The sequence below is a fragment of the Carcharodon carcharias genome, chromosome 2 (assembly GCF_017639515.1).
Source record: "Carcharodon carcharias isolate sCarCar2 chromosome 2, sCarCar2.pri, whole genome shotgun sequence".
NCBI lineage: Eukaryota > Metazoa > Chordata > Chondrichthyes > Lamniformes > Lamnidae > Carcharodon > Carcharodon carcharias.
Window position 1 is genome coordinate 124,133,705 of NC_054468.1, and position 17,472 is coordinate 124,151,176.

The 17,472-nt window shown below is 41.0% G+C and overlaps 1 protein-coding gene across 2 annotated transcripts in view; it reads right to left on the minus strand.

The window, feature by feature from the left end:
- commd1 (copper metabolism (Murr1) domain containing 1) overlaps positions 1-17,472 on the minus strand; it is a 118,197-nt gene that overhangs the window by 85,809 nt on the left and 14,916 nt on the right. The window contains exon 1 of one of the 2 annotated variants that reach the window (XM_041214265.1): positions 812-905. The exons of the other annotated variant lie outside the window; for it this stretch is intronic. The gene's annotated coding sequence lies outside the window, so the exon portion shown is untranslated. Of the gene's footprint in view, positions 1-811; positions 906-17,472 lie in introns of those variants that run through there. 2 annotated transcript variants of the gene reach the window in all.

A 17,472-nucleotide genomic window follows, 5' to 3' on the forward strand; every position in this document is an offset into this window, starting at 1 on the left:
ATTAGCCTGCAGCAAATGGTATAGCTTGGTCAGTGCATGAATAATAAATCAGAGGGACAGAAGCGGCATCTCAAGAGGAACATGGGCCCTTTCTCCTCGAGTGTTGCTGACAGCGGAAGTACCCCTCCCCCAAATAATAACTGGACCCAAAGGTGCTGCACTGTCCACTAGCTTGCTTCCCTTAATGTCCCCATTAGCACATCCTTTAGATAATATCACCACCGTCAACACCCCTTTGTCCTTTTGTCTATGACATCTTTGGCAGTCTCTGTTTGGCCTCCACCTATCACTGGCCCCTATTGAGCTCTCCCGTCTCATCCCCCAGTTTATATTTCATCTCATTTCTATGCCTTAGTTCTGATAAAGGGTCATACGGACTCGAAACGTCAACTGCATCCTGCTCTGCAGATGCTGTCAGACCTGCTGAGTTTTTCCAGGTATTTTGGTTTTTGGTGCTGCACTGTTGGTCCTTTCCATAAAATTTGCGTAGTAACATAGGAAGAGGAAAGCAAATACTGAACCTTCCAGCTTTATTAGTTAATTCCTAAGACTCCAGGAAAATGGTTCATGGCAAATTGAAAATTTCATTTTTTTTGTCTTTTTGCTTATCAATAAAAATTTGTAGGGCACTCAATGTATCAAGTGAAAAATATTTTTTCAATGAGCATTTTGCTACGTTCAACAAGCCAGCAGCAACAAGCGCTCCAAAGCAGGTCACATCTGTTCCTGTATCCTGCCATTTGGGACGTTATTTATTTAAATATACCATTTAAATGAGGTTTACATACGAATGCAGCACAGCTTTAGGTACCTCCAAATCATACGTTGAAACCACAAAGTCAGGGACTTGTTTTTCCTGTCACATCTAGGCCATCTGCTCTACTCCACCAGAGACAGCTCATTTCCTAAAAGAACAAGTAACTGTAAAAATAGTTGTGGTTGTAAAGGGAACAGCTTTGTGCAAAAACCTGCTTCATATATTTACAATTTCTCACGCAAATCAAAAAAACAAAAAAAGTCACACCCCTTCCTCTTCTGCAAGAGCTGACACTGAAATCTACAGCTCTTCTCTGATTATAATATTATCAATTCATGGCACTTGTCCCAGGCAGTTAAAGACAGGAAGTATATAACGCAAAGGAGCCTCAGAATGCAAGCACATAAAACCCAATGTTTCCTGATCTTTATCCTGCACCTTTTTCCTTTCTCAATTGACTGATATGGAAGTTTTCTATACATATCAGAAAAACTGGAAATATGATCCCAGCAAACGGTGAGGACAAATGGAATCCACGCCCACTGCTCCATAACACGGCAAAAGTGGTTACTGACCAAAGGCAGACCCCCCCAAGCGGTAAATAGCATATATCGCTCTTTATAAAGCAGGATTTCATCGGAGATCTTTGTTTATCATTCACACAGTACAGCAGATGTGGTCTCTAGGAACCATAAGACCATTTTCAGCAAGAGACATTCTGCACTATCGTACAGGAGAATATCGTTATTTAATGTTTCAAACCTATTCTGAGAAATCTGTTGAGTCACGAAACGTTAACTGTGCTCCTCTCCGCAGATGCTGTCAGATCAGCTGAGTTTTTCCAGGTATTTTTATTTTTGTTTTGGATTTCCAGCACCCGTAGTTTTTTGCTTTTGTCTATTCTGAGAAACGTTGGAGCTCAGAGGAATGTATATCGAGTATGCGTAATTCCAGGAAATCATTAGGGGATCAGTCAAACCTCCCATAAATTCGATGCACATGCTCATTATGTTTTCTACCAAAAAGAAACAAAGCAAACAGCTTTGGTCTGAAGATCACATCTATCATAAAGCATGCTATCTACTATATAATTGGCCAACGCTCCTCCATTTACACACTTTTTTTTAAGGCAGGCTACAAATATCACTAAGAAATATAAATAGTTAATGTAGAGTCTCTGCCCAAATGTATAAAGTGTTTTAGCACAAGTGATGATAAGATGTTAAAATTAATGCTTTCATCTTTTCATCCAAAACTTATCAAAAATTATTCTATATTTAACATTCAAGTAGCTAAAAACAAAACAGGTAAAATGTCAGAGAGTCCTCCAAAACATCGAGTTATTCTACACAAAGTATCTGTGGTTTGAAGACAGCAGAGTTAAAATCGTTAAAAGGAAATGTCAGCTCATAAGGGAATAATTGAATTTGAATTCACTGGAATCACATTGTGAACCATATTAGAGCTAATTAACCCTTCCTTCAAAAATGCTGATGTAATTAGGAGTAGCATTAAACCCATTATCCGGAAGGGCTTCCTTTTAAAAATGTACATAAGCTACTTTAGCACTTAATAGACTCATTCTTAATGGTCCCCTTCTTCGGAGAGCTGTAGATTTTAATAAGGAGCCATGGCAACTTACCAGGTCTTTAACCAGAATTCACTAGTGAGGACAGTGGCTTTGCCCCGGATATAAATACCTTCTGATGACTATTAAAAATTTGCAAAATCGTTGAGTGAGATCACAGCCTCACATATCCAGTACAGGCTTTTTGAGAAATCCAGAAACCCCTCATTAAGCAATTGAGCAAGCTGCAGTTTTGGCTAACTTGCAAACAATCTCAACCTAATCAGGTGATCCCAAACATATTTTGGGAGGGAAGGGGAAATGACCAGTTTCATTTTTTCCTACCCCACCGTGCAGAGTTGTTTAATTAGATCTTCCTATTTTTTCCAAATTCAGTGGTTGACACAAGTTTTCACCCACATTCAAGTAACAGTGTTCACAAAGAAAGAACTTTCCTTTGTTTGATGTCTTTGGTTATCAGAGATCACTGGACTGATAGCCCTGTGTGGGCAGTTGCAGGATCTGACTGTGACCTCAAGCTGTGGCATGTCTCCATGGGAAGGGGAAGATGAATTCAACTGCTCGAGGCCTTTACTATCTCCAGATATGGCCCAGCGCAACAGGTCACAGCCCGGGAGTAGGTTCCTGCTAGCTTTTTCATCCTGACCTTGACTGTAATTCACACACACATCCTATCTATAGGGAAGAATTGAAAATACCCGGCACCATTCAGTATCTTTACTGGTAAACTAGATAAGTAGTATTGGACGACAGCACAGAAATAGGCTATTCAGCCCAAATAGGTATTTTAAAAACTATTACCTTCCCACAATAACATGGTAAATTTCCTTGCCGGACCATGAGGTGGGTGCTGCCAACTCCCAAAGTCACAAAAATGAAAGCTACGCTCATTATAATCCAAATTTATAGAGGGCCTAACTCCATTGACCTTTGGCTCGTATCCCTTAATGTCTTTGGGTTAACAATTTTAAACTTAACAATTCCCATTTGCTGAATAGAGTTCCAAACTTCTACTACCCTTCTGTGTGTAGAAATGTTTCCTAATTTCACTCATAAAGGGTCTGGTTCTAATTTTTAGACTCTGCCCCCTCATCCCAGACTCTCTAACCTGTCTCCCTATCTGTTCCCCTGAATGTTTCCAAAATAAAGTCACTGCTTAACTTTCTAAATTCCAAGGTACACAAACCTAGTTTGCATAATCTCTTCCCAATTTAACGCTCAAAGGGAGCGAAGCATAGATTTACCAGAATGATACCTGGACTCCAAGGTCAATACATACTGAGGTGTGGTGGCCAGAAATGCTCAGTGGCCTGAAGTGTGGTCTAACCTGGGCTTAGTATAGCTGAAGCATAACATCTACCCCACTGTGCTCCACTAATCCAGATATAAAAGGCATCCATTTCATTAGCCTTTGATTTTTTTAAAAACCCGATCATGACATTTTAGCGACTATGTACCTAGATCCTCAGTCTCTTTGGCCCGCCAAAGCTTTTGTAGTTTTTCAACATTTGCAGCCCACCTTGACTTATTTGCATACTTTACACAGCCTCAAGTACTGGGAAAGGTGATACAACTTTTTCAAATCAACTTTCACTTCCAGGCTGAACTCCGAGTTGCGTTTAGGGAGCATGTTCAAGATGATAAAGTGAACAGCTCTTTAACAGAATTCAGTCAGGGGTTTACCACTACAACAACGCGCATGTACACAGCACCTTTAATGTGCCAAAACATCTCCTAAGATACTTCATTGGACCATTATCAAAAAATGTTTAACATTGAGTCAAACAAGGAAAGAAAGGCAGATGTTTAGGAAGGGAGTTCCAGCACTTAGGGCTCAGGCAACTGAAGGCAAAGCCACCGGTGTTGGAAACCCTAGATTAAAAATCCTGGAAGTGCAAGGGGTCAGGAATTGAAGGGGGTGCAGATATCTTGGAGAATTGGAGGACGGGAAGAGGTTAGAGACAGTGGGCCATAACTTCCTTGGAGTGGCAATCAGCGTTCGATTGCCACTCTGTGCCGAATTTCTTCCTCTAAATTTGTTCCATGCCCGTCTCCATTAGACATAAGAGAAGTAGATCATTTGGCGCATCAAGTCTGCTCCACCATTCAATGAGATCATGGTTGATCAGATAATCCTCAACTCCACTTTCCTGCCTTGTCCCCATAACCCTTGATTCCCCTACTGATTAAAAATCTGTCTATCTCAGCCTAGAATATACTTAACAACCCAGCCTCTACAGCTCTCTGCAGTCAAGAATTCCACAGATTCATTACCCTCAGTGAAGAAATTCCTCCTCATTTCTGTTCTAAGTGGGCACCCCCTTATGCTGAGATTATGCCCTCAGGTCCTACACTGTCCCACAAGGGGAAACAACCTCTCGGCATCTACCCTGTCAAGCCCCCTAAGAATAATGTTTCAAAAGGTCACCTCTCATTCTTCTAAACTCCAATGGGACAGGCCTAACCGACTCAACCTTCCCTCATAAGAAAATCCCTCCATCTCTGGGATCAACCTCGTGAACCTCCTCCGGAATGCCTCCAATGCCAGTATATCTTTCCTTAGATAAGGGGACCAAAACTGTTCACAGTATTCTAGGTGTGGTCTGACTAGTGCCTTGCACAGTTTTAGCAAGATTTCCCTATTTTCATACTCCATTCCCTTGGAAATAAAGGCCAACATTCCATTTGCCTAATCTATTACCTGCTGAACTTGTATGCTAGCTTTTGGGATTCATGCACAAGGGCCCCCAAATCGCTCTGTCCATTTCCCTCATCCAAGTCATATATATTATAAATAATTGTGGCCCCAACACTGATCCCTGTGGCAGTCCACTAGTTACAGGTTGCCATCCTGTATCCCAACTCTGTCTTCTATTAGTTAGCCAGTCCTCTATCCATGCTAATATGTTGCCCCCAACACCATGTGCTCTTATTTTATTAAGTAGCCTTGTGTGTGGTACATTAGCAAACGTCTTTTGGAAATCCAAATATATTACATCTACTGGTTCCCCTTTATCTATCCTGCTGGCTACCTCCTCAATGAATTCTAATAAATTTATCAGGCATGATTTCCCTTTCATGAAGCCATGCTGACTGCTTGATTAGATTATGTATTTCTTTGCTATCACATTCTTTATAAATAGACTCCAACGTTTTCTCAATGACAGGTGTTAAGCTAACTGGCCTATAGTTACCTGTTTTTTTGTCTCTCCCTTTTTGAATAAAGGTGCCATACTGGCATTTTTCCAATCCTCTGGGGCTTTTCCAGAATCTAAGGATTCTTGGAAGATTACTACCAGTGCATCCACTATCTCTGCAGCTATTTCCTTTAATATCCTAGGATGCAACCCATAAGGTCCAGGTGACTTATTGGCCTTCAGCCCCATTAGTTTCCCTAGTAATAGTTATTGTATTTATTTCCTCCCCACCTTTTGCCCATGATTATTTCGTATTTTTGGTATGCTATTAGTGTCTTTTATCGTGAAGACTGATGCAAAATATTTATTCAACTCCTCTGCCATTTCCTGGTTCCCCATTATTTCCCCAGCCTCATTCTCTAAGGGGCCTAATATTGACTTTGGCCTCTCTCTTCCTTTTTATACATTTAAAGAAGCTCTTATTGTCCGTTTTTATATTACTTGCTAGATTATCCTCAAAGTTCATTTTCTCCATCTTTATTATTTTTCTGGTCATCTTCTGTTGGTTTTTAAAACTTTCCCAATCCTCTGGCTTACCAATAATGTTTGCCACTTTGTATGTGTTTTCTTTCACTTTTAAACCATCCTCAACTTCATTGGTTAACCATGGTTGGTTTATCCCCTTCCGACAATCCTTCTCCCTCACTGGGATATATCTTTGTTATGAGTCATGAACTACTTTCCTAAACTTCTACCATTGTTCATCAATGGTCTTTTCTGCTAAACTCCTTTCCCAGTCCACTCCAGCCAACTCTGCCTTGATTCTTTTTATTTAAGTTTAGTACAGATGTTTCCTAACTAAGTTTCTCACTCTCAAACTGAATGCTAAATTCCACATCACTGTTTCCTAGAGGATCTTTTACTGAGATCATTTATTAAACCTGCCTCATTACACATTACCAAATCCAAAATAGCCTGATCCCTGGTTGGATCCACAACATATTGTTCTAGGAAACTGTCCCGAATACACTGAATTCTTGCTTGTGTCTGCCAATTTCATTTTCCCAATCTACTTGGTGATTAAAGTCACACATGATTAATATACTAACTTTTTTTAAAATGCCTTCATTATTTCCTGATTTATTCTCTGTCCAACAGCATAGCTACTGTTAGGAAGCCTATAGACTACTCCCACCAGAATCTTCTTCTCCGTGTTATTTCTTACCTCCACCTCTTCTACATCTTCCGATCCAAGATAATTTCTTGCTATCATACTTATTCCATCTCGTACTATCAAAGCTAACCCACCACCCCTTTCCTTCTTGCCTGTCCTTTGGGAAAAGTTACATGCCCCTGAATATTTAGTTCACAGCTTTGATCTCCTGTAACCATGTCTCCGTAATAGCTATAAAATCATACCCATTCATCTATATTTGTGCTGCTAATTCATTTATTTTGTTCTGAATACAATGTGCATTTCAGAACCATTAATTGTGCCTTTTTACCATTTTTTCCCCCCTTTGACTCTATTTTAAAAACTGTTTGCACACTGTCCCTTCCTGTCACACTCTGGGTATCATTACCTAAGTAGCTGCCCAGGAATGCTGTTATATTCTTTTGCTTTGTGAGCCTACTTATCCCCCCTCCAGAACCCTCCCCCCCTCTATTTAGTGTGAAACGTTCCGACTCAGGCTGGGCAAGATCGAGGTTGCGCAGTTGTCTCCGCAGCCCAGTGTCACAGTCCAGCAGAGTCAGATTGAAGAAAGGCACACTCCTTCTTTACAGCACTAGCTGCCATAAACCAGGTAAAGTGTAAAATTCTGATTGAAATCGACAGGCCAGGGAAAAGGTAAGTGACTCAAATGGATGCGATTTGGGGGGTAGTGGGCGACAAGACAAAGTTGGAACTGTTGGGGGGGGGGGGGGGCGCGCGGATGGATGGATGGGGTGGTGTCGGAGGTCATGTGGGGGGGAGATTATCCAGTTGGATCAGGCAGGGTGGTAGGTGGGTTCTGCCTGGGGTTTTGGGGGCCGGCGGAAAGAGTGGGATTTTGTTACGTCAGGTCGGGGGAAATCCCATGGGGAGAGTTGGGGGGGCGGGGTTTGGGGTCAGAGTTGAATGGCTCCTTTGTACCATCATTTCTGTCAGGCCAGCTCCATGACAAAGAAATCTTCCAGAAATCCACCAGTTAATTTCCAGTCTGGGGATTTCCTAAAGTCATTGTCATCTCATGGAATCACACAATAGCATAGCACACAAGGCATATGATCCATGAGTCGGTGCTAACTCATACAAAGAATAATCCAGTTAGGCCCATTCCCCATCTCTTTCCCCATTTTCCTGCAATTTTTTTCTCCTTCAAGAATTTATTCACTTCCCACCACATCAGGCAGTGCATTCCAGATCCTAGTTACTCATTGTGTGAAAACACTTTTCCACATGCTGCCTCTGCCTTAGCAGAGTCAAAAACCACTGTAACGATAACAATGCTCATTAAAATTACTAAATACTTCAGTAGCAAGTTATAAAAATATTTGTATAATAGCCACTTACCATTGATCTAAAAGTCACAAGCAACTTCACTCAAATTAGTCACCTCATTTATAAAAATATTTAAATTACATTGAAAACAAAAATTGTTACATTTTGCAAGCAAAGGAACATATTTCTTAGCAGCCCAGTTAATCTGTCACTAAGATTTCAGTGAATACATTGGTGCAAAAAAATTGCATGCTATATCTGTTTGAATTAAACACATAGCAGCATATCGGTTTAGACCTTTAAAGTTGCATTATTGCCAAAGCATCACCAGCCTCTGCCCCCACACTGTTAAAACCTTCATCCATACATCTCATCATAAAGACAACTATTTCAACCCTCTCCTGGTCATAAGACATAAGAGAAGTAGGCCATTCAGCCCATCGAGTCTGCTCCGCTATTTAATGAGATCATGGCTGATCTGATAATGCTCAACTCCACTTTCCTGCCTTGTCCCTACAACCCTTGATTCCCTTACTGATTAAAAATCTGTCTATTTCAGCCTTGAATATAACGACCCAGCCTCTACAGCCCTCTGTGGTGAAGAATTCCACAGATTCACTACCCTCAGAGAGAAGAAATTCTTCCTCATCTTGGACTTAAATGGGCTTACTCTGAGATTATGTCCTCTGGTCCTAGTCTCTCCCACAAAGGGAAACAACCTCTCAGCACCTACCCTGTCAAGCCCCCTAAGAATCTTATGTGTTTTAATAAAGTCACCTCTCATTCTTCTAAACTCCAATGAGTACAGGCCCAACCAACTCAACTTCTCATAAGAATTCCCTCCATACTCGGGATCAACTGCATGAACCTTCTCTGGGCTGCCTCCAATGCCAATATATCTTTGCCAATGCATTGTTTATAGGGGTTATATTCTGTAACAATGAGGAACTGGGAAGAATGGCCCGAGAGTAACTGATATGAAGTATCTTCCAAAAGGTTTAATTTAATTTAAAGGGGTAAGTCATGGCAGGAGAGCTCAAAGCCGTGGTGTGCTCCTCCTGCTCTATGTGGGAAGCCGCGAACATTTCCCGTGCCCAGGGCCAGCATATTTGCTGGAAGTGTCTCAATCTGCAGCTCCCAGGTTTTGGAGCTGGAGCGGCAGCTGGGGACACTGTGGAGCATCCATGAAGGGAGAGTATCGTGGATAGCACGTATAGAGAGGTGGTCATACTACAGGCTAAGAGTCCAGAGGCAGGAAGGGAATGGGTGACCACCAGGCAAAGCAAGAGGACTAGGCAGGCAGTGTAGGAATCTCCTGTGGCTATTCCCCTGCAAAACAGATATATCGCTTTGGATACTGTTGGAGGAATGGCCTCAGGAGAAAGCAGCAACAGCCAAATTCGCTGCACCGTGGTTGGTTCTGCTGCACAGGGAAGGAGTAACAAGTGTGGGAATGCAATAGTTATAGGGGATTCAATTGCAAGGGGAATATATAGGCATTTCTGCAGCCGCAAACAAGACTCGAGGATGGTATGTTGCCTTCCTGGTGCTAGGGTCAAGGATGTCTCAGAGCAGCTAGAGGGCATTCTGAAGGGGGAGGGTGAATAGCCAGTGGTCGTGGTACACATTGGTACAAACGACATAGGTAAAAAAAGGATGAGGTCCTAAAAGCAGAATATAGGGAGTTAGGAAGTAATTTGAAAAGTAGGGCCTTAAAGATAGTGATCTCAGGATTACTACCAGTGCCACGCGCCAGTCGGAGTAGAAATAGCAGGATATATCGGATGAATACGTGGCTGAAGAGATGGTGTGAAGGGGAGGGTTTCAGATTCCTGGGGCGTTGGGATTGGTTCTGGGGGAGGTGGGACCAGTACAAACTGGACAGGACCGGGACTGATGTCCTGGGGGAACGTTTGCGAGTGGTTGGGGAGGATTTAAACTAAAATGGCAGGGGGGTGGGAACCTATGCAAGGAGTCACAGGAAAGGGAATCAAAGACAAGAATAAAAGACAGAAGACGGAATAAGAAAAGTGAAGTCAGAGAAATCAAAGGCAAGAATCAAATGGGGCCTCAGTGAAAAATAGTGGGAACAGGACAAGTAATATAAAAAAAACAAGCCTTAAGGCTTTGTGCCTTAACGCGAGGAGCATTCGCAATAAAGTGAATGAATTAACCACGCAAATAGAAGTAAACAGGTATGCTATGGTCGGGATTATGGAGACATGGCTGCAGGGTGACCAGGGATGGGAACTGAACATCCAGGGGTATTCAATATTTAGGAAGGACAGACAAAAAGGAAAAGGCAGTGGAGTTGCAGTGCTGGTTAAAGAGAAAATTAACGCAATAGTGAGAAAAGATATTAGCTCCGACGATGTGGAATCTGTATGGGTAGAGCTGAAAAACACTAAGGGGCAAAAAACATAAGTGGGGTTTGTATATAGACCCCCAAACTGTACTGGTGATGTTGGGAATGGCATTAAACAGGAAATTAGAGAAGCATGTAATAAAGGAACATCTGTAATTATGGGTGACTTTAATATGCACATAGATCGGGCAAATCAAATTAGTAACAATACCGTAGAGGAGGAATTCCTGGAGTGTATACGGGATGTTTTTCTGGACCAATAATTCGAGGAACCAACAAGAGAAAAGGCCATCCTAAACTGGATATTGTGTAACGAGAAAGGAATAATTGGCAATCTAGTTGTGCGAGGCCCCTCGGGGATGAGCGACCATAATATGAAAGAATTCTTCATCAAGATGGAGAGTGATGTAGTTGATTAAGACTTGGGTCCTGAATCTTAATAAAGGAAACTATGATGAAATGAGACGCAAATTGACTGATAGATTGGGAAACGTTACTTAAAGGGATGACAGTGGATAGGCAATGGCATCCATTCAAAGAGCGCATGAGTGAACTGCAACAATTGTTTATTCCTGCCTGGCGCAAAGGTAAAATAGGAAAGGTGACCAAGCCATGGCTTACAAGGGAAATTAAAGATAGTATTAGATGCAAGAGGCATACAAATTGGCCAGAAATAAACAACAGACCTGAAGATTGGGAGCAGTTTAGAATTCAAAAGGAGGACCAAGGGATTGGTTAAAGGGGAAAATAGAGTACGAGAGTAAGCTTGCAGGGAACATAAAAATTGACTGTAAAAGTTTCTATGGGTATGTGAATAGATAAGGACTGGTGAAGACAAATGTAGGTCCCTTACAGTCAGAAACAGGGGAATTTATAATGGGGAACAAAGAAATGGCTGACCAACTAAATACATACTTTGGTTCTCTCTTCACAAAGGAGGTTGCTATTAACATACCAGAAATGTTGGGGAACACAGGGTTTAGTGAGAGGGAGGAACTGAAAGAAATCAGTATTAGTAGGGAAATGGTGTTGGGGAAATTGATGGGATTGAAGGCTGATAAATCCCCAGGGCCTGATAATCTACATCCCAGAGTACTTAAGGAAGTGGCCCTAGAAATAGTGGATGCACTGGTGGTCATCTTCCGAGATTCTATAGACTCTGGAACAGTTCCTACAGATTGGATGGTAGCTAATGTAACCCCACTATTTAAAAAGGGAGGCAGAGAGAAAACAGGGAATTATACACCAGTCAGCCTGATGTCGGTAGTGGGGAAAATTTTAGAGTCCATTATAAAAGATTTAATAGCAAAGCACATGGAAAACAGTAGCAGAATCGGACAGAGTCAGCATGGATTTACGAAAGGGAAATCATGCTTGACAAATCTACTGGAATTTTTCGAGGATGTAGCTAGTAGAGTTGATGAAGGGGATCCAGTGAATGTGGTTTATTTGGACTTTCAGAAGGCTTTCGACAAAGTCCCACATAAGAGGTTGGCATGTAAAATTAAAGCGCTTGGGATTGGGGGTAATGTATTGAGATGGATGGAAAACTGGTTGGCAGACAGGAAACAGGGTAGGAATAAAAGGGTCTTTTTCGGAATGGCACGCAGTGATGAGTAAGGTACCGCAGGGATCGGTGCTGGGACCCCAGTTATTCACATATATTAATGATTTATATGAGGGAATTAAATGTAATATCTCCAAATTTGCAGATGACACAAAGGTGGCTTGGAGGGTGAGCTGTGAGGAGGATGCAGAGATGCTTCAGTGTGATTTGGGCAAGCTGAGTGAGTGGGCAAATGCATGGCAGATGTGGATAAATGTGAGGTTATCCATTTTGGTAGCAAAAACAGGAAGGCAGATAATCTGAATGGCTATAAATTGAGAGTGGGAAATGTGCAACGAGACCTGGGTATCCTTGTACACCAGCCGCCGAATGGCCTACTCCTGCTCCTAGTTTCTATGTTTCTATCTTTCCTTAGATAAGGGGACCAAAACTGTTCACAGTATTCTAGGTGTGGTCTAGCTGGTGCCTTGTGTAGTTTTAGCAAGACTTCCCTATTTTTATACTCCATTCCCTTTGAAATAAAGGCCAACATTCCATTTACCTTCCCTATTACCTGCTGAACTTGTACACTAACTTTTTGTGATTCATGCACGAGGACCCCCAACTCCCTCTGTGCTGCAGCTTTAAATATTCAGCCTGTCTATTCTTTCTGCCAAAGTGCATAAACTCACATTTTCCTCACATTATATTCCACCTGCCAAATTTTTGCCCACCCACTTAACCTGTCTATATCCCTCTATAGATTGCATGTGTCGTCCTCACCACTTGCCTTCCCACTTAGTTTTGTGTCATCCGCAAACTTGGCAATAGTGCATTCATTTCCCTCATCCAAGTCATTAATATAAATTAATTGAGGCCCCAGCACTGATCCCTGTGCCACTCCACTAGTTACAGGTTGCCATCCTGACAATGTTCTGTCTTCTATTAGTTAGCAAATCCTCTATCCATGCTAATATAGGCCAACATCTTATCACAGAGAAATAACTATTTCAACCCTCACCTGGTCATAAGGCAAAGGAGCTTAAATAGGCCATTCAATGAGATCATGGCTGATTTGATAATCCTCACCCTGAGTCAGCAGAATGACACATTCAAGGTGGGGAGGAGAAATTGTAGGGTTGGAGGCGGCTATGGAAAAAAAGGCAAAGCTATGAAGGGACTCAAACATAAGGATTATAATTTAAAATTTGAGGCATTGGGAATGGATTCAATGAAGACCAGAAAATATGGAGGCATTTTCTTATGAGAGGTGGAGTAGGTTGGACCTGTACTCATTGGAGCCCAACACCATGAGCTCTTATCTTGTAGCTTTATGTGTAGTACCTTATCGAACGCCTTTTGGTGAGTCTCCCATCCTCCAAAAACTGCAGCTCACCGAGATTTCTGCTGCTCAAATTCTAGGGCATACCAAGTCTGACTTGCTATCCCTCCTGTCCTTCATTGGATCTATCCCCAATGCCTCAGATTTTAAATTCTAATCCTCATGTTTGAGTCCCTTCATAGCATTGCCTTTCTTTTCTCCATAGCTTCCTCCAGCCCACCTTGAATGCGTCATTCTGCTGACTCAAGTTTTGTGCATTTCCCACCCCCTCCCTTATACACCAGTACATGTCGCCCCTTCTGGCAATACCCCAACAATATTCTGCATAAACTATTTGTTCCTCACGCCTCTCTCTAGCTCCCACATTTGGGAAATCCTGCACCCAGTCCACCATTTCCTGCTCTCTTTTTAAGGCTCTCCTTAGCACCCAACTCTCAGACCAAGCTTTAGGTTACCCCTCCTAATCGCTACTTCAATTAGGCATACATGTTTTTAATTAAATCTTTCTGAAGTGCTTTGGGTGCTTTGTGTTATATGTGTTATAAATGCTAGTAGCTGTTTTTGTTTGAAGGGAGCATCTGAAGGAACACAGCAGGGTGAATTATAGGAGCCAAGTGCCTATCATTGATTCTGGCAATGTAGCAAAAACCTTCACTGAAAAATTGCAAGGGCCAAATGTTAGAGATCTTCAAATTTATCAACATCTATGCAAGATGCAAATGTAAATAACATTGTGCAGCCCAGCCTTCACTCCTGCATTCAGCTTTCTTCGGACAGGAACCAAATATAAACCCATACAACAGAGAAGCTACAACAAAATGGCCTCTAATCCAGATTTAAGGTACACTTCTATAGTTAGTCATTGCTAATCCAGAACTAAATTATTGTGACGTTTATTACCCTGAATATGATTCAGCTATAGCACAAAAGCAGCTGGTGAGGAAACCGTTTAAAAAGTTGCAGAAGTCGAGAGATTACAAGAATATGTTGCACTTTCTTCATTTAAACTCCAACCACAAGGCACTGCTGCCATTTTTTAAAAAAAAGTGATCATACAGGATGTGGGGAGCAGCCAATGCAATCTTTTCTTGGAATTCATACATGAACCAACTCACCACAAACTTGAGAAAGGAACATTTAGGTACATCACCTCCTCTCTCACATTCTCATTTTATCTTTCAGTCCTTTTACACTATTTAAAAAAAAATCTGCTCCTTCCATTTCTGCTGCTTGAAGAAACAACTCCTGCTTGCACATCACACAATGGAAGGGGTACATCATCAAGTAAGTCATAGAATATTCTAGCACAGAAGGTGGCCATTAAACCTATTGTGCCTGTACAGGCTCTTTGGTACAGCTAGTCCCACATCCCTGCTCTTTCCCCAAATATTAGCACATTTTGACAGTTCAAGTACTTATCCAATTCTCTTTTGAAAGTCACAATTAAATCTTTATCTACTGCCATTTCAGGCAGTGCATTAAAGTTCAAAACTCAATTTAAAAACATTTTTCCCATCTCACTCCTGGTTCTTTTGTCATATCATGAAAGTATAATAATTATCATAATATTTTTCTGACTTATTGTGAAGTAGGTTTATGGGGGTAAGTATAGTTGGGTCTGTCAACATGTGATTCAATTACATATGGAGTCAAGTAGACTGAAATCTTTAACTCATCAAAAGAAGCTAGGTGCTTGACATGCTAATGAGTAAACATGGAAGCTGCCTTTGCACGTAAGATGTGAAGGGGATTTGCATTTTTAGATAAATGAAGGGATATTTGGATTTCAATGGGGTTTTAGTCTATTTACAACTAGCCAGGTAAACAAGGCACAGGAATGTGTTTATTTTTCCCAAAGGTTACTGGCAATATTGACACCAAGAAAGTTTTATGAGGGAAATACATTTACCCAGACTCTCGCGCCACCCACCCAGCCAGGCCTCCGCGCCACCCAGCCAGCCATTTTGCAATTTGAACCGAGAAAGAGCAAACTGATTAAAGATGCAATGCCACATTCCAAGTTGAAGGTGAGGAACTAACAAATCACCCTTAGCTGAGTGTGAAGAGAGGGACATTTCCTATAATCTAGACACCTATTGAAACTTGTAACTGTCTAAGGAAGAGACATTAAAAATGCAAAGTACTGGATATTGAAACAATGGTTGCCACAGACAGGCCCACCCAAAACCTCTTGGAAATACACAATGGGTGGAGTGTTTTAAGGTTCCTGCATCCCTTGGAATTCAACCAACTTACCAAAATGCATCACTTAGCACTGCAGTGCGTTAAAATTGCACCTCCCATGCGTCTGCCCATTTCAACAGTTTGGAGTGACCTGCTGAGCGCTTCCAGTACTGTGTTTTTAATTGAACACCATTAATCTTGCAATTGCATGTTTAACAGTCATCTGATTGCAATTTTAATTCAACTGCTTCATACCATCAGTTCAGCAACTTAAACAGTTGTTTTGACATGGAGACAAATGGCTTTTTTTCAAATTTGAAAACACGAATAAAGTGTAAAGGATCTTCAACATCATTTTATCTAACAAGTTGAAAACTAACATTTGCCCACTAGATCAAGCAATCAACTTAACACTACAAATAAAACAGGTGAAACACTAGGGTAAGCTTATTAGGAATTACTTGTATTGAAAACTTGAGCTTGATTTCCGATAAATGTCAGCAAATCCTACTTTGCCTTACAGTAAGCCATCTCACTCAGTTATGTGCAAACAAATGAGAGTTAAGTTTGCACAGATGACAACTATCAACGATCTCTAATGAGAACATGTCCCCAAAGGGAAGGACAGCTTTATTTATTTGTAAGCATTAAGAAATAGGCAGCTTTTAAAATATCCCTATTTCCAACATCTTCCTTCTTGGAGCCCTTAACAAAACTGCATCATCTATGAATACCAGGAAAACATTAAAGTAACTCTCAATAAACATGTACAACTTTGCCTTTTTTTAAAAGCCTTGCAGACCATTTTAAAGGTAAATATTCCCCTCAGGAAACTATTCTCATTTTCCCTGATTCTATAACTAATAACTCTGACTTCAGTGAAGACCCAGGAAGCTAACTTGTGGGACACATTCAATATGGAGAACAGCTAATATCGAAGAAATATCTGCTGGGAAATTTTTATGAGCAACAACAGCACAGATTGCAAACCCACTTAAAAATATACAGCAAAGTGCATTAAAATAGACTGCACTCTTAGACAAATTTAAATTAATGCTGATAATGATTTTAGATTAATAAAAGTCACATTGAGTGCAGCATTATGTGACGTGATTTAAATTGGTTTAGATAAAGTAGATTAATGGAACTAATTTGATAGAAATAATTACATTACAGTTATAGCTGCTTTGTAAGTACAGGGTATTTAACTTGCAAACTTCAATATCAAAACATAAGGAGCTTACATAAGGACACTCTAATTTGCAACGAGCTTTTGAAGCAGAAGCACACACACACAAGACAAATAAGTTTTATAGACCTGCATTTTTCATTTTTATTAATAACACTAAATCAAAATGAAAGCCAGAGGATAAATCAGTGTCATAGAAATCTTATTGATTGCACACTAAAGATAAAAACTAGATAAGTACAGAATTATCAACATCTTTACAATGCAGAATGAGGCCATTCAGCCCATCGAATCTGCACTGGCTCTCTGATAGAGCATTCCACATCGTTTCACTCCTTTGCCTTATCCCTGTAATCTTACACATTCTCTCTTTTCAGGTAGCAATCCAATTCCCTTTTGAACACCTTGATCAAATCTGCCTCCACCACCCTCTCAGGAAGTTTGTTCCAGAGTCCAACCACCCTCTGGGTGAAAACATTTTTCCTCACATCATATTTACTCCTTTTGCCAATTATTTTGAATCTGTGCCTTCTAGTTCTTGATGCTCAAGTGGGAACAGTTTATCACTATTTACGCTGTCCATATCCCTCAGGATCTTGAATACCTCTATCAAGTCTCCTCTCAGCCTTTTCTCCAAAGAAAACAGTCCCAACCTCTCCAATCTATCCTCATAGCTACAGCTCTTCATCCCAGAAATCATTCTTATGAATCTCCTCTGTACTCTCTCCAGTGCCTTCACTTCCTTCCTCAAGTATGGTGCCCAGAACTGGACGCTGTATTCCAGATGAGGCCTAACTAGTGTCTTATGCAAGTTCAACATGCCCTCCTTACTTTTGTATTCAATGCCCCTATTAATAAAGCCTAATATACTTTCCCTTGATG